The sequence below is a fragment of the Lissotriton vulgaris genome, chromosome 9 (assembly GCF_964263255.1).
Source record: "Lissotriton vulgaris chromosome 9, aLisVul1.2, whole genome shotgun sequence".
In the NCBI taxonomy this organism is placed as follows: Eukaryota; Metazoa; Chordata; class Amphibia; order Caudata; family Salamandridae; genus Lissotriton; species Lissotriton vulgaris.
In genome coordinates, this window is record NC_141697.1 from 553,650,176 (window position 1) to 553,671,925 (window position 21,750).

Below are 21,750 nucleotides of genomic sequence, written 5' to 3' on the forward strand. Positions count from 1 at the left end.
ACATCCACATGTAATGGATTACCCCACGTTAAAAATTGTCAGGGCAAGCAATTTTTCATGGTTGCCTGGCCCCACCCCACATGCCATGGCTGTCCTCCTTAAAGCCAACAATTACCTCTATTATGCCAGTGCCAGCATTTTGCCATGAGTACTTCACATTCCAAGAATTACCTTTTTTATGCCAGAAATAGATTTTTACAGTGTGTACCCCATATCCCAAGAATGATCTCCAATATTCAAGTGACAGCTTTTTGCCATAGCTACCACATATGCCAAGAAATGCCTTAAAAAATTAAACACCAGCTTTTTACCATTGTTTGTCCATTTGCCAAAAATGTTCTTCAGGTTGCCATCTCCAGCTTTTTGCAATTGGTGACCTATATGCCATGAGTTTTGCCACTGGTGTCCCATTTGTCAAGAGTAACCTCTAGTACACCAGGACTCACCTATTGCCAAGTGTATCCCATGTGGCAAGAACTATCTCCAATCTCCCAACTCCAGCATGTTCCTGTGGTATCCTATATGCTAAGAATACCCTCCTGTATGTCAGGGGCAGGGGCAGACTTGCAAAAGTAACACACACATACACAGCCACTCTTTCTCACTTACATTCACCCACTCAAAATCCCTCATACTCATTAATTCATTCTCACTCATCCACTCGCTCTCATTTTATTCTTCTTCCCTATCGAGCTAGACTGCTGGTTCCATTCCATTATTTCCGTCTTTTCAGCATTGATTGAGTACCCCGAAATATTACCAAACCCCTTTGCAAGATCTAATAGTCTGGGGATTGCCACATCCGGATTTATTGTATACATTAACAAGTCATCCGCGTACAAAGCCAACTTAAACTCCATATCCGCAATCTTAAAGGGTTTAATTATTGGATCGGCTCTTAATAAACAAACGAAGGGCTCTATATACAAGTCAAACAAAAGGGGGGATAGGGGACATCCCTGACGAGTGCCTCGGGAGATATGAAACTGCTCAGTCAGAGAACCATTTACTAGGACCTTTGCTGTTGGGTCTGAGTTATGTAGTTCATCGGAAAGCCAAATTTTTCCATCGCCAACCACAGGTAGTTCCAGTCAACTTGGTCAAATGCCTTCGCGGCGTCTACTGCTACTATGGTCAGAGGCTGCTTCTTTTCTTGAGCTACATCAATCGCAGCCACCACTTGAAAGGTCAGCTCATTGAGCTGCCTGTCCGGAATGAAGCCCCTTTGGTCACAATGTACTACCGATTTTACTACCTTTGCTAGTCTCGTAGCCAATACCCCCGCGAATATTTTATAGTCCACATTTAGAAGTGAAATGGACCTGTAGGACTCTATCCTACTCGGGTCCTTATTTGGCTTCAACAATAATGTGACCGTTGCCTCAGCCCAAGACCTAGGGACCTGTCCTCCCCTGAGTAAGACTTCGTTGAACAATAGGGTCAGAACCCCTATGATCTGCTCTAAAACGATCTTAAACAGCTCCACTGGAAGCCCATCTGGGCCTGCGGCTTTGCCCTTAGCCATTTTCGCCACCTGAGCCCTGACTTCCCCTTCTTTGATTTCTGAACTAAGGTAAGAACAATCAGTCTCAGATAGCTTGGGGAGCTGGACATTTGCAAACCAGGATTCTGCTTGTTCCTTACCCCTAGAGGAGTTAGGTCCATAAAGAGACTGCATGTATCTCTTTGCTTCTTCTCTGATACAGTCATCCTCGTTAGTTTTTTCCCCTGTACCTGATAAAACCAAACTATCTATCTGATTTCTTGTTCTGTCGGCTCGGGCCTTCCAGGCCAGGAGACGTCCACACTTCTCACCGTAAGCAAACTGCTGTAAATTACTAATGTCCCACTTTTCCTTCAAATCCTTGTCCAACCCTGCTTGAAATTCTGCTCGCAGACAATCGAGCTCTCTCTGATGTATTTGCCTGTTGTCCGACTCCTCTGCCGATGAGGTACCTGGGAATCCATTTGGTCAATGAGATAGATGAAATCCCCAAAATTAATTTAGAAAGGATCATTAAAGATACAATTGCTTTATTGCAACGTTGGTCCTCTCTGCCTTTAAACATATACGGGAGAGTGAATCTCCTGAAAATGATAGTGCTCCCTAAGGTTACTTTTCTATTTAATGCCATCCCATTATCTTTTCCAGCACCCTTAATTAAAAAACTACAAGGAAAACTGGGCTCATTCATTTGGAATGCCAAAGGCCCTCGTATAGCATGGAAGAAATTAAGAAGGGGTCTCAAGACAGGAGGACTCGCCTTTCCAGACTTAATGCTGTATTGCCACGCTTTTCATTTTAAGCATTTTAGAATTATGGCGGGTCATATGGACCAATCATCAATGGGGTTGCTATTCTCTGTTCTATTAAAGGAGGTTCCTCAGGGTTCCAGTTTTTTTCTTTATAAGTTTGGGGACCCAAAATTCTTTAAAAAAGTAAGGTTGAAGATTTTAAGGTCAGCTTTGAAAAATTGGGTATTTGTAAGGATTAAACTAAACATTACTTATTACGCGCCGCAGGCACCCATATGGGACTCACCAGGCCTCCCAGCCTGCCTTAATGATCAACTGTCACTACCTTTGAAGCAGGCAGGGCTGCAGAGGTGGGGAGATCTGCAGGGAGAAGGCCAACTCTTAAGCTGGGACACATTGTCCAATCTAACTAGGGGGGCCCTGACGCGGTTTAAATACTACCAATTGTCAGGCTGGTGGACAACGAGATCTGGGATACCCAATGATAATAACCCCCCTAACCCTAAATTTGATGCGGTAGCTAGAAGGGGTAAGTGGAAAAGCCAAATATCTTTTTGGTATTCGGCAATGTTAGAAGGGGAGGATGTGACGGAGGCTGAAATCAGTAAATTGTGGTGTAACGCTCTTACCCCGACTAACGGGCCTTTTTTGGATTTCTGGCGCGACTCCTTCAGGGTGTTAAATGCCGTAATCAAGCCGGCTGCGCTGAAAAGGAATCACCTATACACCATGTATAGGGTCTATATAACTCCGAAGAAATTGGCAAAATTCTCAAATATTGACTACAATTGCCCAAGGTGTGGCCTCTTGAAGGCAGACGATGTTCATATGTTTATGGATTGTCCTGATTTAGCGGAATATTGGGGGAAGATAAAGAAATTTCTGGAAGAAGTTCTCTCAATGCCCATAGCACTCCCAAGGTTTACAGTCATGTTTGGGCTTGTTATGAACTATCAAGTTAATGACCTTCCCACTAAATTTGTATTTTTTATCATCCTCTTAGCAAGGCGCGAGATTTGTAGGGCATGGAAAGATCCAACTCCCCCAACCTTTGCTAATTGCCTGAGGCAGATAATGTTAACTTGTAAATCAGATGTGGCATGCGATCCCAGAAGTGTGACGAATGTTTGGGCAGCATTGGTGGCATGGCAATCTCGATGATTGGTTTTCCAATGATTTGTCTGGAGCCCTGCTGGTTCCCCGTACTCATAAGTAGCAAAGGGCGCACACAGATCGGCGAAAGAAAAGGAGTTTGGAGGGGAAGGTAGTGGCTGCTTGAGGGTACGGGCAAACCAACTTGCATCAGGCCAAAACCAACGAGGGTCGGTGTAGAACGGCCAGCAGTGCATGGAGGAGCCAGTGTCCCATCAAGAGTTCCATCTGTGATATATGAGGATTACCAAAAAAAAAAAAAAAAAAAAAAATAATTCACTCGCTCTCACTTCCTTGCACCTAATAATACTCTCACTCTCAGTTTTCCAGTCTCACCCTCATTCATACTCACTCTCGTTCCTGTCACTCATTCAATTTCACGCATTCACATTCACTCATGCTCACTTACATTCAGTCACTCACAAGCCTTCTTACTCATACTCACACCCTTACACTCATTCATTCTCACTCACCAGCACTCACTTAGACTCTCAGTATCACTTTCTCACTCTGACCTAGTCTTACTTGTTCTCACTCACTGACTCACTTATTCTCTCTCACAGTTTCACTTGATGTCACTTTTTTTCATTAAAACACACTCACAGATATACACGCATGTTCACACATCAACACAATCTCTCTCTCTAGCACCCACCCACATACACACACAAACACACTCTCGCTCTCATTTGCACACATGCACACAACATTTAACCCCTTGGCTGCAGGGTTAATTTTTCCACGGTGCGAGGGGGGGATGTGTGGGAGCAGTGGCGCGGTGCTCAGGACAGCTCCCAGCCGTCATGAGTCACGGTGGTCATGTACTCATGACGGCCGGGAGTCGTCCAAACTCCGCCCACTGATTAATTCGCCCGCACAGGCAGGGAATTAATCGTGCATGGGTGGAGCGGCACCGTTCGGGCGGCTCTCGGCCGTCATGAGCACCGACTACCCTGACTGCCGGGAGTCGTCCTGAGCACGGAACCAGTTAACAGGATTTTTCTTCAACTTACTTGGGTCAAATGCTGTGAAGGTCCACTTCAATGACTTCTGATGGCTGGTGTATGCACCTTTCTGCACCTGTGCCAGCCATCAGACACATTAACTGTTTGCCTGTTATTGCTGTTTAACCTTTTCAGGGAGGATAGGCCTTTTTGTTCATAAGTGAATAGTAGGCTAAAATATTCTCTTGATATAATCAAATAGGGGTAGAAACAAAGAAGTGGAGTCTGGAGGACCACATGGATGATAAAGTGCACTGTACTATTGTTGGCTGGAGGAGTCTGAATGAGAGAGAATATGCGCTATGAATATGACCCTACGGAATGTGTGACTAGTGTGTGTGTGAGTAGGAGAGTGAGGTAGAAAAATGTAAGTGAGTGGGAGGATCTAGAGGATTGAGAGTGCAAAGAGGAAGTGTGTAAGTGAAAGTGTAAAAGTGAGAGTGAGTGAGAGCAGTGAGAATATAAATATAAAAGAGAAGAGTTTGAGTCCGAATGAGAGCCAGGTGTGAGTGAAAGTGTAGGGAGCATGAGCGAATGTGTCAGTGAAAAGAGTGCCAGTAAAAGAGTATGAATAAGGAGTGTGGATGTGAATGTAAATAGGTCTGAAAGATAGAATCTGTCTTTGTTTGACAATATTACTAATGTGTACTTAGGTATATTTACAGTCTGATGTTTGGTAACTTAACATGTAATCATTAAAACATGAAAAAATGGTTATTGGGACTAAAACATAAATTTTCCTGAAAATTACAAACTTTTATGTGTAAATTAGTTTTTATGCAAAATGAGAATTCTATATTTCATGGTGAAATGTCTATGCTTCATGCTGATATTTCAGACTCAACATTGCAGTTATAAAATATTCGTAAAGCTGGCATTTGATGCATACTCCATGCTGAGTTTTGGAGGCTTATTGCTAATTTTGGTGCCAGAGGGGTCATACTGCTACTTTTGATATTTCATAAGTAACATAAGGGCACTGGATTATTTATACTGTTAACTCTATTATCAATGCTGCTGCCTGAGATCTGAGCATGTGCAATTGGTGGAAGCCATCAGATCCTGTAAGCCTTAGGGTATTGAAAAGTAACATTGCTGTATGGGATTTTTCAATCTCTGGTGCCTTTTTCCTGATCTAGTGGCATTACCTCGCGCCTTCTAATTATGGCTTATAAATGGGAATTTAAACAGATAAGACAGGATTTTCCCACCTTGCGCCTTCTAATTATGGCTTATAAATGGGAATTTAAACGGATAAGACAGGATGGGAAAATGAAGTGAAGAAACATTCTGTGAACAAGTTGAAAAATGACGGGTCACCATACATTTTATAACTACACATTTTCACAGCCTGTGATTTCTCTTACATCTCACATATAATAGGTAATATCTACATGATTTACCTGATGAAACAGCCCTTCTCTGTTGGTGGGGCAGCATTTTCCTGAATTGAGATTCTAGAACTTTAGTTCATGAAGGGGCACACTTGAAATATGTGCATCAAAATGATAACATGTTACTGAATATCTGGATAGAGTTTTTGGGAGAAAATGTCTCCGGCATGGCGGGCTGCTGTTTGGAATCAAAATGTTTGTAATTTTGGCCCCAACCTCACACTAAAATAGCATGTGCAGGAAGGTGTAGACCTACTCCCTGATGCAAGCCCAGTCCTGCAACTGAAGAGATGCAACAGGATGCTCTCCATAGTGACAAAGGCCTACTATTCCTCACAGGTTACACCGTATAGCATACTGGTGGCAGCATACTGTGTTTTTAGTTATCCCAGAGTGACCACACAATTGTATCTGTCTAATAGGAGTGATGGCCTTCTGTAAGAAGGGGCAGTTCTCTGGAGGGCAGGAGGAGCTACTCCTAGCCACCCAGGGACCCACCTCCTTCTGGAACGTTGTCGAGTGTTTGGAGTCAGACCCTCAAAGGGGAGGGCTAGGCATTTGTAGTCATACACAGCGAGTTCCCACCACCCCACAAGACAACACCACACAGACGTTGGGTATTCAAAAAGGGTCTTTATATCACACTTAAGCTCAGGTCATCAATACACCCGCATCAATGTACACTCAACGGATGGGGGGTGAGAGTTTTCTCAGGTTCGTAGGAACAGTTCAGTCAGGACCGGGCCTGTAAGGAGGGGGCAGTACTCATGATCCTTCAAAATCAGGGGAGAGTCTTCAGGGTCCTTAGCGCAGGCTCTCAATCTTCGAGCCACGGAGGAAGTCAGGGGGATGAGGGAGTCAATGCGCTCCCCGCGTGGGGCTCTCAATCCTCGAGCCGAACAGTATGAGGGGACCAACAGTTCGTGGTGGAGAAGGCTCCTCCTCTTAGCCCCGGCCTCCGATTTGATCCTTGTGTGAGGCTTGCCTCAGGTGCGGCCCGCACTCCTTAGCTGGGGGGATACTTCTTGGTTCTCTGGAATGGCACGCAGTACACTAGCAGGGGCGTACCAGGTTATGTGGCGTACCTACGGTTGAGGGGCCCTGGGGCGCACCAGCGGGTGCGTGTCGGAGTCTGCGGCGCACTGGCTGGTAAAGCGGGTTGAAGCTCACCAGCCGGTGCGAACCAGAGTACATAGCGTACAGGCGGATGGAGTAGGCTGAAGCGCACCAGCGGTGCGAACCGGAGTACGCAGCGTACAGGCTGATAGAGGGGGCTGACACGCACCAGCGGTGCAGACCGGAGTACGCAGCGTACTCTCCTTGCAGGTCTCAGAAGCTGCGACTGCGTCAGCAGGGCTGTCGGTGTTCGTGGAGGGGCACACGCGTAGTGCCTGGTATAGGAGCCACAACAGCATCAGCAGGGCTTTGGGGGTCCGTGGAGGGGCACACTCGTAGTGCCTGGTGTAGGAGCCGCGACAGCGTCAGCAGGGGTCTGGGTTTCCATGGAGGGGCACACTCGTAGTGCCAGGTGTAGGAGCCGCGACAGCATCAGCAGGGCTCTGGGGGTCCGTGGAGGGGCACACTCGTAGTGCCTGGTGTAGGAGCCGCGACAGCGTCAGCAGGGCTCTGGGGGTCCGTTGAGGGGCACACTAGTAGTGCCTGGTGTAGGAGCCGCGACAGCGTCAGCAGGGCTCTCGGTGTTCCTTAGGTGATCTGCCGTCCGTAAGGAAGGGCCCTCCAGTTATAGGGCTTCTTCTCTTTGAAGTCCTTTGATTAGCCAGGCGTTGCCTTAATGTCCTACCCCCCTTGACCTGGGCTTCTTGCCATATGGCCTCTGGCTCTTCTCCAGCTGGGGCAGGGTTCTCAGACGGCCAGCGGGGAGCGGGCCGGCCTCGGGGGAGACAGGCCATTTGGCCGAAACTACTCCACCCCCCTTCATTAGCGCCGGCAGGCTAACACCAGCCCCGGAGATGACTTAGCTGGGGGTTTCGGGCCCTATGTTTCTGATGGCCCGGGGTAGAGGGGTGAACGGGGAGGTCAGGGGTCCTACAGGCTCGGGCTTTCCTCCGCTGGGGGGTGCTGTGGGTCTATGCTGCGGGGGTGAGGACTGAAGGAGTTTGGCTGGGGGAGGGAGCTGATCTGGGGGTTTTTAGGAGGGAAACGAGTGTAAGGCGACCCGTGCCAAGGCGGCGAGGTCTAACACCTTCCAGTCCACTTGTGTAAAGTTCCGCTGCAACAGGTGAACCAGGCTCCCTGTGCTGATACCACAAGCATGTTTTACATGCATTGGTTATGTCAGAGTGAATCACAGTGAAGGAGGCCTGTAGGTTCAATTTTATTCAAGTGCAGAAGATGGAGGTGAACTTAATTTCTCAGACAGTGGAAATGTATTGCTGACATTCCGGAGACTGGAGGAAGGGGATCTAGAAACTGAAGTGGATCAAGAGCAGACAGGCTCCCCTTAGAAATTCAACAAGGTGCTATGACTGCAGAAAGCTGTTGATTAGTATCCCTAAAGACTGTCATTTGGTGGAAAGTAGGGATGAAGGGTGGGGCTATAGTTCCTATGATCACAGTGGGAATGGTCCTCTCATCGTGATCAGTATTAGGAATGGCAGTGATAGCAAGACGCGTAATGCTCACACCGCTGTCTGCATATGAGTTGAGCACTCCAGCTTGGATATGGCCATGCTGTGAGGAGCAACACTGTAAACAAAGAGAAAGTCTGGAAGACAGTCCAAGATGGACACTCCAAAGAAGAACTGACTCCAACCACTTCTGAAAGTGCACACAGAGAATATACATCCCATGTCTGCTGTACCCTATATGAATTGTAAATATTGACTAACTTATTCAAGCTCCCAGTTCTCATTGAATAAATATGGGGTGCTCTGCAGAGTACCCCGAGGGCTACTGCACAACCAGGGTTGGTGTCTGCCTAACCGATGGCTTCCCTTATGTGAGGGGACATCACCCACAGTTTGACCTGGAAGAAGAGCTGTTCCTTGCTGTGGAATGCCTGAAGGCTCCTGCCTGGAAGAAGAGGAAAGGGGTGAGCCAACACTAAAGGAGTAGCTGACTACTGGCTTGGGCAAGAGCAGCTCGTCCCAGTGCTGTGGGTCCATCAGGCAGAGAGACTCATGGACACGAGTTGAGCTCCAAACTCAAAACTAGTCACTATTGCCAAAGTGGAGGGTTTGCAGTACTTCCGGAGTGGACCTGAGTGGAGTTGCAGCTGTGGCACTTGCCCCAAAGTGAGCCCAAGTAACTTGTGTCACTGAAGAAAAGAAAATTGCTAAATACTGGCAAAACTTACTTGTATTGTGGCTATAGTCCTATGGCACTTGGCCAATGTGTGTTTGTGTGGACCATGTCACTAGAACTCAGTCAGCTGCCTTTTCCACTGTGTGACCAAGTTATTGGGTGGCTTTTGAGGCACCCAGTCACACTAAGCCACCGCTGCTACACTAAAACACCTTGGAGCAGTTCAGATGCCTTCCCTGGACCTGCGACCAGAAACGGATTGCATAGCCACCTCGACCCAGGGAGGACCAACCCTCTGAATTGATGATTATTCCAGTCCAGGAGGAGGGAGGCCCTGTCGTGACTGGAGGACCCATCCGCTGCTGAAGCTAGGTGTTCTGAAGGGAGCCGCCTATTGAAGACAGATGCACTCCTGCCACTGGCTCCTAACACTGCTGAATAGCCCTGTCTTTTTAGAACTAGCACTTTTGATGCACTTGCAGGCAACTTCTCTTCCCCCGCCAAAGGAGGATCAGGACTGAAATGTGAGAGACTGGAGTGAGGTCTACAAGGAAACAAATTGTGGGTGAGACAAACACTGAGAGAATAACTGCCTGCTAGTGCCAACCATGCCAAACAGAGAGCTGATGGGATTGTGCTTGGTCTATTTTACAGAACGATATTAGGATGGATCCCAGGACATCAGAGTCAAATGACCTCAACCCCCAAAGCTGTGCTCTAATATACCCTGCTTGCCCTGTGCCCCAACTACGATAGGGGTCTGACAGAAGTATTCAGCAACTAAACCACATTTTAAATATAACCTGATTACAAAGAGTACGTAAGAGGTGGAGATTTTCATTATAGAAATCAACATTAGGAGGGTGTAGCACCATAGTGTTGGTGAAGAATGGTTCAAGTTTTAGGTCGATTTCCTATCCAATTCCCACCCTTTCTATTTAGTCTTCCCATTAAAATATTCCTATTTGCTTCTATAGAAGTACAAGAAGGAAACGGAAAGTAAGAGGAAGGAATTTTCATAAGGCCCTTACTTGCGCCGAGCCCCTGCTTGGAGTTACTGATACAGTAGGCATCTGCAATTCCAAGAATCACAGATTGTTCCCTGAGGGCCCTGAGAAATGTGAAATTACAGCAGGAATGGGCAATAATGCACCCTTTTCACAAGGGTATTCCCTATTTCAGCCAGAAAATGTGCCGACTTGCAAATGTGTTCAAGTGAAACTCTTTGGACCTGTGGAGACCGTGTTCCCACCCCACTTGGCATCCCATTGAGACCAGTAACACCCATTACTAGCCCCATTAGGATTATTGGCCATATACAATGAGGGCCTTGGACACTATTTGTGAGTAACAACACTTTCTAATCAGGCTGATGGACGGCACCTTATGCTTCTTAGAAATGAATTCATGTTTATATGGTCCAGATATTGTCATGCATATGATGTAGCACGTTATGCTTTGTACTGATGCTAAAGTGTATTTTATATTTTACGTCATCATACTTTTTCCGAAACCTGCAGGTTAGATAAGATTTAATTGGGAATGAAGAAGAGAGTAAGAGAATCAATAAGACAAGGTAGGGTGACCACTTCCCTCCTGGTCATCACGGACACTGTCTGCAGTCCGTGACTTTTCTTTGATAGCTTCATGCACTCTTGGCCTCATTTATGAGTTTTTCCCGTAGGGCAGTACCGAGGCCTTCCTGCTTCGCTGCCCTATGGCAAAAGAAAAGGGCAGGAATACACTGAATCTATCATTCACAGCACATTCCTGTCCTTTTTCCCTGCCCTGGTGCCAATGAGCTGCCGTGCGCCAGCGAAGGCACCTTTTCACCATAGTGCAAGGGTGCCCGCATTGCAGGGATGTTTATTTTTGTGCAGGAAGGGAAACCTTCATGCACAAAAACAATCACAAGAGGCGTTTTCCTCTTTCTATGTGCGCTGCAGGATGTATCACACATAGAAAAAAGGAGAAAGGAGGAGAAATAAAGATATTTCTCCTCATTGTTCCTCCGTTAGGTCTTCCCTGGTGGAGTTTTTGCATTGCCTCAGATTTATCATTTCTTGGAAATCTGAGGTAGTTGGCAACACCCATTGCACCCCCCCTTTAACGTAGAAAACTGTGTTAGAGGGTACGATATTTACGAGGCAGCATTAAGCCAAAAAAAGTGGCTCAGTGATGCCTCATAAATATGGAGCAGGCTCCTGCACCATGGAACATCACAAAAAGTGACGTGACATGAGTGCGAAAGCAAGTGAGCACCGCACATGGGTTTTGGGGCCTGAGCTGCAAGATGAGCTACCACTGGGCTCACAAAGTACAATGGAGAAAGACATGAGCACCTTAAGTCAGAGCCTGTAATGAAAGAACAAGGCTTAATTAAACGTTAACCCCCTCGTAATCCGCACATCTTTTTAATTTTATTGAAGAGTTCTTAACAGCGGGATCCTTGCCCTCGGATAGCTTTGTAATTGAATTACATAGCTTAGAGGCACAGATGAAGAACAATTTTACATAATTAATACTTTACATTTAAATTACATAGCCCGAGGGGTCGGCTAGAGAACACTGAAAACATGACGTTGACAAGTCTATTTCATTTTAGCTTTCTTTCCTCAATAGTGACCTGCTTTTGGCCCTGCACGAGGGGATTTACTTGTGCCTTGAAGAGTGTTTGGCAGGTTGTCAGGTCTGTCGAGCAGGGGATCGGGCTATGTAAGGGAGAAAAGGAGCTTGTGATGTTTTCGAAAGAAGGATCTATAGTTAGGTTGGGAGGAAATTCTAAACTGTACACATTTGTGAAACCAAAAAAAATAGAAAAATAATAAGTGAAGGGGCTGAAAGAATTTCGATGGAGCGCACCGTTGTTGCTGCCAAATGCTCTGCTTGCCCAATACCTGTCTTGATTCCACCTGCTGCCGCCTTCTTCCATCCCCGACCCTTCGTGTCTCTTCATCTCACTCTTCATGAAGGTTCTTTTTCATTCCTTCTGTTTCTCTCTGTCGCTGTTTTCCTTTGATCTTCTGTTACTGCATCTTTCTCGCTTCTAATGCTTTGTCTTTCTTGTCTCGTCTAAGTTTGATAATGAAAAATAATCTCTGGTCCTCAAATATGCACGGCAGAACCTCCCCACTAACACTGACACAAATTAAAGGGAGCATCCATTGTAGGGGAAAAACAGTTCTCTTTGCCCAGGGATGCGGCTCAAACGATAAACAACAAGTATTATTTCAGGTGGGGTTTTTATATATGTTGTGACATCATTCACTGGATGGCCCTTTACAAAAAAAGGAACACTCCTCTCTTTTCCTCTAAAAGTCTTCTAATCCACCATCAACCCCTATATTGTTTTTTCAGTATACCTACCTTAACCCCTCACCTGCTGGTGACGGAACCACTCCGTCATCAGCCGCGGTCGCGCTGTGCTGAAGAAGGAGCGGTTCCGTCACGGCCCGCTCGGAACGCCTGCGCAGCGCGGATCCGCGCCTGCGCTGAACGTTCTATTGAGCGGGCGGGGCCGTGATGGAACTGCTCCGTCATGAGCACAGCGCAACCGCGGCTGGTGACGGAGCAGTTCTGTCACCAGCATGCGACCGCCGCGCGGCCGCCCCACAGCCTTAGCACTGCGGTGAAATAGCCGCCGCAGTGAAGGGGTTAAAGTCATCCTTAGTGTTTTCATTTACTGTTCGGTAAAATGTCTTCCGCTATCCATGTTGTTGTGAAATTTGTAAAGAATTGTCACGCCTCTCATGGTTCTGTATGCAGTCTATAAAAGCTAGAATAAGTATACACAACCATTATTGACCACATTTATTCAATATTGCCTACATTTACTTTTTGTAAGTCTCTTTTATGTAATGATATGGTGATTATCATCCATAGTGCATTTGTTCAAGTATTAGTGTTGTTGTATGGATAGTTTCCTACTATCAGCAGCCTGTGCCTAAAATGATAATTCTCTTGTGAAATTTGGAAAACTGAGGACAGATACCCTTGTGTACCTTGTAGAGAATGGCTGATGATGGTGATCATTTAAAAAGCACTGACAAGAGCTGCCATCACGCAGCAATTCCTGTCAATACTTTTAACAGTTTGGTGCCAACATAACTGAGCATTGCATCAAACAGTTTTCTTTTTTTATTGGGATTTTCTTTTTGAAAATAAACAAGATAATGGCCCCCACAACATGGGAGTCAATTCCCATGCGAGGGGGCAGTTACTTATTTTTTACAATCCCTTACTTCAAGGTTTGCCTGGATGTGACGGACAGTAAAAAGACTGATTTTTGGCCACCATACTATCCTCCGACAGCCCTTACTCCGTTGGGCAATTAGAGAAATTTGGCTACAGTGGAGACAGAGTAGTCACAGCAGTAGACAAACGTATGGTCCACTAGGATCTGAATTGTGCGATGTAATACTATGTAGTCGGGGAGGGAACTCCATTGCTGATGCAACAGTTTCCTCTCCAACAACATATAAATCAGGCCCTTAGTGTTTCACATCCCAATCTATACTACAGGATTACACTTCTAAAGCCCGCTCAGGAGAAGCACTTAGAGACTCCATGGTTGGCAGGTTGAGTCCAACAGTAGGGTCCAATCCAGGCCCAGTTGCCACTAGTCAGCTATGTATCTCCAGGAAAGTAACTTGTTGCCTTCCTGTAACCACACAGGTCAGCTCATTGACCCTTGAAGTCCACTTATTTGTCCTGAGTACAAGAGGGAGCAGGTCCAGTTCTTCAGGGATCCTCTCAGGTCACAGACAGTAAGACCAGTCCTCTTCAGACCTTCTGCAGCTCCAGAAAGTGTTCTAAAGTAGGTACCCTGAGGTGACACATTTATGCCTATTATTAGCTAGTGGGTCTGAATTACTCCTGGGCACACCCTAATGACTGTACTACTGATTGTCGAACATAGGAATATTGTCATAGAAGAATATTGTGGATATAATAAGACCAAAACATCAACCTGTAAGTTCTGATACATGTGGCAGTAGTACTTCCAGAATGAGAATACTCCTGCATTATTCCGGCATCAGCCATAGTAAGGCCCTTAGAGATAAAACAAATAAAGAGATACACAGTGCGGCCGAAAATAATAAAAAAAAACACAAAAACGGTTAAAATAATCATGTTAATGAGTTAAAATAAAAAAAGAAAATCATTTTTTTTTTTTTAATGAAAAAAGAAATACACTTTGACAATATAGCAAATTACTAGCAGGACTACAATTCTAATATTTAATTCGAAATCATAGGTTAGGAAAAAATGTAAAAGGAGGCAGGATGGGTGTTTTGGGAGTGTCCCTACAAGAAATAAAAAGTAGAGAGGTAAAAGGTGGAGAAGGGATGGAGAAGAAATGTAGAAGGAAATAAAAACAGTAGAAAGAGAAAATGGACTTTGGGGTTAATTTTGGTGCAAACGTCTGTAAAAAAGTGAAACGTCACCCAGGGAGAGAAACTGGAAAGGAAAAGGGCCTAAAGGTGGAAAACGATCTATACAAACCTTGTAAAAAAAACAACCGAGTGAACATATTTTCAATATTATTTGCATTTACACCCTTAAATAACAAGCAATGGAAAAGGTAGTAGATCTTGACTTTAAAGACCAAGCTACCTGCTTTGGCAGTTCTTTTTTTATTGCTGGTCATATACAAATACAAACATCATGATGCCTGTGCACACATAATGGGTTGCAATGGGTTTTCTTTTAAAGAAAAACATTCTTAGTTGGCCGCAAATGCTTGCATATGCATTATCATACATGCATGGTGTGCATCATAACACATGCATGGCCAATCACTCAATCAATCACAGACATTTATAAAGCGCACTACTTTCCCGGAGGGTCTCAAGGTGCTAGGGGGGGGGGGGGGGGTGCTGCTACTGCTCGAACAGCCAGGTCTTGAGCTTCTTCCTGAAGGAGAGGTGGTCTTGGGTCAGGCGCAGGTCGGTCCGAAGGGAGTTCCAGGTCTTGGCGGCCAGGTAGGAGAAGGATCTTCCTCCTGCTGTCGTTCTCCGGATGCGGGGGATGGCGGCGAGGGCGTGGCTGGCTGATCGGAGATGTCGTTTGGGAACGTGGAAGTTGATGCGGTTGTTGAGGTAGCTAGGGCCTTGATCGTGTAGGGCTTTGTGTGCGTGGGTGAGGAGGCGGAAGGTGATTCTTTTGTTGACGGGGAGCCAATGCAGGTCTCTCAGATGTCCGGAGATGTGGCTGTGTCGTGGGATGTCGAGGATGAGTCTGGCTGAGGCGTTCTGGATCCGCTGGAGTCTCTTCTGGAGCTTGGCGGTGGTTCCGGCGTAGAGGGCGTTGCCGTAGTCCAGTCGGCTGGTGACGAGGGCCTGGGTGACCGTCTTCCTTGTCTCGGTGGGGATCCACCGGAAGATCTTCCGTAGCATGCGCAGGATGTTGAAGCATGACGAGGAGACGGCGTTGACTTGTCTGGTCATGGTGAGGGAGGAGTCCAAGATGAAGCCCAGGTTGCGTGCGTGGTCTGTCGGTTTGGGTGCGCTGCCCAGGGCGGGGGGCCACCAGGAGTCGTCCCAGGCGGAGGGCGAGGAACCCAGGATGAGGACTTCCGTCTTGTCTGAGTTCAGTTTCAGGCGGCTGGTCGTCATCCACTCGGCTACGTCTTTCATCCCTTCGTGAAGGTTGGCTCTGGCGGCGGCGGGGTCGTTGGTCAGGGAGAGGATCAGCTAGGTGTCGTCAGCGTAGGAGATGATGTTGAGGTTGTGTTGGCGTGCGATGGCCGCGAGGGGGCTCATGTAGACGTTGAAGAGGGTGGGGCTCAGCGAGGATCCTTGAGGGACACCGCAGATGACTTCGGTGGCCTCTGACTTGTACGGTGGTAGACGGACTCTCTGTGTTCTTCCGTCGAGGAAGGAGATGATCCATTCCAGTGCCTTCTCCTGGATTCCGACGTTGCTGAGGCGCTGCACTAGGGTGCGGTGGCAGACAGTGTCGAAAGCCGCGGAGAGGTCTAGGAGGATGAGGGCCGCTGTTTCTCCGTTGTCCATCAGGTCTCGGATGTCATCGGTGGCAGCGATGAGGGCGGTCTCAGTGCTGTGGTTGGCTCGGAAGCCAGACTGTGAGGGGTCGAGGGATCCATTCGTCTCGAGGAAGGCGGCCAGCTGCTTGTTGACGGTCTTCTCGATGACTTTGGCTGGGAACGGGAGGAGCGAGATGGGGCGGTAATTCTTGAGTTCGGTGGGGTCCGCTGTAGGTTTCTTTAGTAGGGCGCTGAGTTTGGCGTGCTTCCAGCTCTCTGGGAAGGTGGCGGTGTCGAAGGAGGTGTTGATGATGTCTCGCAGGTGGGGTGACCGCGTCGGCCTTGTTGAAGATGTGGTGAGGGCATGGGTCGGTCGGAGATCCGGAGTGGATGGAGTTCATCATGTGGATGGTGTCTTCGGTGCTGATCGGAGTCCAGGTGCGGAGGGTGGTGGTGGGGGGCGGTGGTTCGGTTGTGGCGTGCGTCGGTTGAGTGCTGAAGCTGTTGTGTATGTCCCGATCTTGTTGTGGAAGTAGGAGGCGAGGGAGTTGCAGAGGTCTTGCGATGGGGTGATGTCGTTGTTTCCGGCGTTGGGGTTGGAGAGCTCCAGCCGGTCCTTGAATGCAGTTTTCTTAGTGGCGCAGATGAGTTGGTGGTGCTTCCGGGTGGCAAGCTTGAGGGCGGTCATGTTGTCAGGTGTTGGTTCCCTTCTCCAGGCTTTCTCGAGGGCTCGGCAGTTCTTCTTGGAGCTCTTGAGTTCGTCGGTGAACCAAGGGGCCTTCTTGCTGCCGGGTCTGCTAGGCGGGGTCCTTAGTGGGGCGAGTTCGTCCGCGCAGTTGCTGATCCACTTCGTGAGGTTGTCGGCGGCCTGGCTGGGGTTCGCTGAGCTGGCGGGGGGGTGCTGGCTCAGGGAGGTGGCGAGCTGGTCGGCTGTGATCTTGTTCCAGCTTCTTCGAGCAACCGGTTGCTGGTGGTGGTGGATCGTCGTTCTTCTGAAGGTGAAGTGGACGCAGCTGTGGTCCGTCCAGTGGAGTCCAGTTGCGTGGCTGAAGGCGATGTGTTTGCTGGATGAGAAGATGGCGTTGAGTGTGTATCCGGCGAGGTGGGTGGGGGTGGATACCAGCTGCTTGAGTCCGAGGTTGGCGAGGTTGTCGAGCAGGGTAATGGTGTTGCAATCGTTGTTGTTCTCCAGGTGGAAGTTGAGGTCCCCCAGGAGGATGTAGTCGGCGGAGGGGAGGGCATGCGGGCTGACGAAGTCGGCGATGTCCTCGCTGAATTGTGTGCGTGGTCCCGGGGGTCGGTAGATCAGGGTGCCTCTGAGGGTGGGACCAGCTGTTCAGGGGTTTTTGGAGAATTCAGATACCAGGGGCGCTCTGCCTCAAATTCTACGTTACAGTGTGTAGTGTAAGTAAGTTGATGGGTAGTGCGTGAAGAGCAGACGGAAAAACGCCCTTAACCGTCTAAAAAAGTCAATGACTTAACAACATTTACACAGCTGTGCTCTCGCAACTACAATAGGGTATCAAAAATTTAGTACAATGACAAATGTAATTAAATAGACAGCAGCAGATTCTTGAGTGTTTTTCTTGTCACAGCAAGATGATGGTTTAATGTATCCAGACTTGAAGAACAATCACAGTTAGCCGACACGTGTTTCATCGTGTACAGGTGAGTCAACACGACTCTTCAGGGCTGGTAATACAAAAATAACGTATGCATATTCAGTTGCGCGTCTTATCACTTTAACATACTGCATTGGTGACAAGGGTGCATCACACATGCAGTTGTGACGTGCGTTTCTTTTTACACGTTGTGGGTGTGGATAGTGATGACGTTAAATAAATTTGGCGTGTTCCACTAAAAGGACGTGTGCGACTATCCTCGAGTGGTAGTGCACTGGAAGTAATGTGAAGTCATGATTCCGATTACGTGTATCACAAGTGTTAGCAAGCACATGGTAGTCCTGCACTATGAAGGTTGCAGACGTGAATAACATAACATGCGAGTGTGAGCAGTCTAAGGTGCAACTAGAATGTGATAATAGTGGTGATAAGTCCAAAATGGGGCGTGTGGACGAAGTGGACGATTAAAAGTATCGGTGGTGTCCGAAGTGAGATAAGGAAAATACTCTCTCTCTGAAAGGTAGAGTCATTACCTTTAAACTCAACTCAGATCAAGTGAGTTGAGAATAGTCTGGTAATCGCAGTGGGCTTCTGTATAGGGAGATTGGAGAGAGAGTGGAAGGAGAATGAAAAGATCATGAGGAAGGCATAGAAACGGGGAAATGTCCGAGGACACCTATGTTACTCAAAGAAAACAACAAAAAGGAAATGTAGTGGAGAGTGTTCTTACCACTGAGTGTTTTTGTGTTCTCATATATATCGGTTAATTTGAATGGTACATCCAGTTAAGTTAGGTGCAAGAGATTAGTCTTGCTGCTATGTTCCGCCCAGTAGGATAGGTCAAGATTTCCAGAGTTAGCACTATAGATAAACGGAAACATATAGAATGCATAAGCCATCAGGTTAGAGATGGAGTATATCGCGTCGCTCTAAATCACGTTCAAGTTAGAGTCAACAAGAGATAGAAGACAAATTTAGAAAATAAATGTACCTTAATACGGATATGTATTAGGCTGTACCGGGAGGGGATCCATCTGCTAAGACGCTTATGAAAACGGGTGCGTTTTCTCAATCGTGGTGTGCTGTGGAGGGAAACATAAGTGTATGCACACGCATTAGAAATGCCGGTTTCGGTTAGTTACCAATAGCGGTTTAGTCTGGTCGTGTAAGCTGATCAGACAAAACAGAAGGGGATTCGGTAGTCGTGGAGAGGGTAAAGCAACTTACCAGTAGTGTGGTATCCCTCCTCTGTTGTTTCCCGGTCGCCGTCTTTCGAAAACGGACACGTGACCGGAAGGGAGGTGTCTATTTATTGGCGTTTTACCATAGAAGATGCAGATTGTGTGCTATTAAAACAGAGCCGCCATGTTTGAGAGGGGAGCCGATAAGGCGAGATGCTTGGTAATCTAGTACTCCTGTGAATGTTAGACGAATGGTAGTGTACAGAAGAACCACACCTAATGAAAGGAGATAATAGCGAGTATAGGAGTGGCATCTGTGAGATATCTCAACTTAAATAGTGGTCGGTTGAAAACAAAGTCATTGAGACCACAGTATTCTTTCATTGTACACACGAGTCTCGGTCTGAGTGTCCTGTAGATGAGTCAATATATAGTGATTGGGTCGGTGAAGAGCTATTGTGGTAGCTAAAGGCCAATGTGACCCGATGCCTATAGATATTGTGATACTAGTTGACAAACAAATATATGAGAAGGCTACTCGAAGGGTGAAGGTGCCACATCAACCCACACATTTGTGACCATGCTCATTACACTATCAACATCACTTCATTCTGTAATATTTAGCAAATGGTGTGGTTGATAACATGTAAAAGACCATAGCACAAGTAAAATAACAAATCAATACAGTACATCATGTATTGTACATATGACAGTACGTACTATGTAAGCTTAATCTACATTCCAAAAGACATAGTTATCTGTTAAAAAGTTAACATATGGTAATGTGAATCGATGAGTGGTTATTATTTGGATTATAGAGTAAATGTCTCACTTAGTGGATCCCAAGGGGTAACACTTAGTCACCCAAGAAATATTGTAGCTCAGGGTCGTAGTTAAGCCCATGTTCCACGCTTTGTAGGCGCATGATCCATGTAGCTTCCCTACGTCTGAGTGTCAGTTCTCGGTTACCCCCTCTAATGTTGAGGGGAATCATGTCAATCCCAAAGACACGCACTTTGATGTCATCCTCCAATGGTTGACATTCTGCTATGTGTAAGGCTACTGGGTATCTGGGATCTCTTTTTTGGATGGCTCTCATATGTTCTGCAATTCTTTCCTTAAGAGCCCTGATGGTGCTGCCTACATAAATCTTGCCGTATTGGCATTCGATTATGTTTACTACGAATTTCGTTAGGCAAGTGATGTTGTGTTTAATTTTGTATATTGAACCGTCGGGACCCTTGAACGTTTTAGTGCCATGTTTACCCCAAATACACATGGAACAGAAACCACATTTGTGGAATCCAAGGCCTCGTGTGGTCAGCCAGTCCCGAGCTGTAGTATTAGGGGGAACTGTGGGGCTCAGTTTGTTTCTCAGAGTAAAGCCCTTTCTGTATGTAATGGAAGGTTTGTCTGGAAGGAATTCTTTGAGAACAGGATCTTCTGTTAAGAGTTTCCAGTGTTTATTAAAGCTCTTTCTAGTGGTGTGGTTGAGTGCGTTGAATTCTGTTATCAGTCTAATTTGCTGGCCGGAGGATTCTGGCTCCGTGCGTGTCTTTAAACAATCTGGTCTTGGGATGATTCTGGTCCTTTGTTCTGCTTTCTTGAGGGATGCATGTGAGTATCCTCTCTTTCGGAATCTGTCTTTCATGTTGGAGATGCAATTTTCAAATTCAGTGGATTCGCTACAGTTACGTCTGGCTCGTAGAAATTCTCCATATGGGATGGAACGTAACTGGTGCTCGGGGTGGAAACTAGACGCATGGAGTATAGAATTGCAGGAAGTGGGTATCCTGAACAGTTTGGAGTGTAGTAGGTTGTCCTTCACATAGAATTCAAGGTCTAGAAACTTCATATTTGTAAGGCTGTGTCGCATGGTGAAGCTAATTTCCCACGTATTGTTGTTAAGTTGTTCGAAGAAGGAAAAAAGGAGTTCCTCAGAACCCGACCATAAAAGAAAACAATCGTCGATGTATCGGCCCCAAAAGACTATGGAGTCAACGTATTTCATTCCTTTGGTGCCCCAAATCAAGTCAGCCTCCAAAGCCCCCATGAAGAGATTAGCGAAGGAGGGTGAAAATTTGGAGCCCATGGCTACTCCCTTTTTCTGTCAATACCACTTGCGATCAAAGATAAAGAAATTGTTCTCTAGGATAATAGTCATCATATGTAATAACATATTGGTGTGTGCCCAGAGTGAGGCCGGTCTGTTAGATAATAGTTTCGTGATGGCTGATAGGCCCAGTTCAGGATTAATACTGGTGTACAAAGACACCACATCCATGGTGACTAGTATAGTGTCTTGTTGCCATTCAATGTCTGACATGATGTTCAATATATGTTTGGAATCTTGTATATACGATGGCAGGTTCTTGACTAGAGGTCCCAGAAAAAGATCAACATATTCAGCGATTCTTTCGGTGGGACCCCCAATTCCCGATACTATCGGTCTCCCAGGAGGAAACGGTAAATTCTTGTGGACTTTCGGCAGTGTGTACAGCCAGGGATACGTGGGTCTGAAGACTTTAAGGTAAAGGTACTCATTGTCATCCAGAAGACCAGATTGTTTCCAGTTAAGTAGAAGTCCATTTAGTAGAAGTGTTAAAGGACCCATGGGGTTATGGGTAAGTAACTCATAACATGAGTCATCATTAAGTTGGCCCTGGATCTCGTTGTTATAGTCGGCCAGATCCATGACCACCACATTGCCCCCTTTGTCTGCCTCCCTGATGATGATGTTGGGATTATTGCTTAAAGTGGAAAGTGCTAGCCGTTCCCCTTTAGTCAAATTGTCCTTGTATTTGAATTTGGTATTTAAGTTCTTGGTGTTAGTTCTATTTAGATCTTCAAGAACATGTCTATGAAAGTTATCAATCACATTGCCCCCTG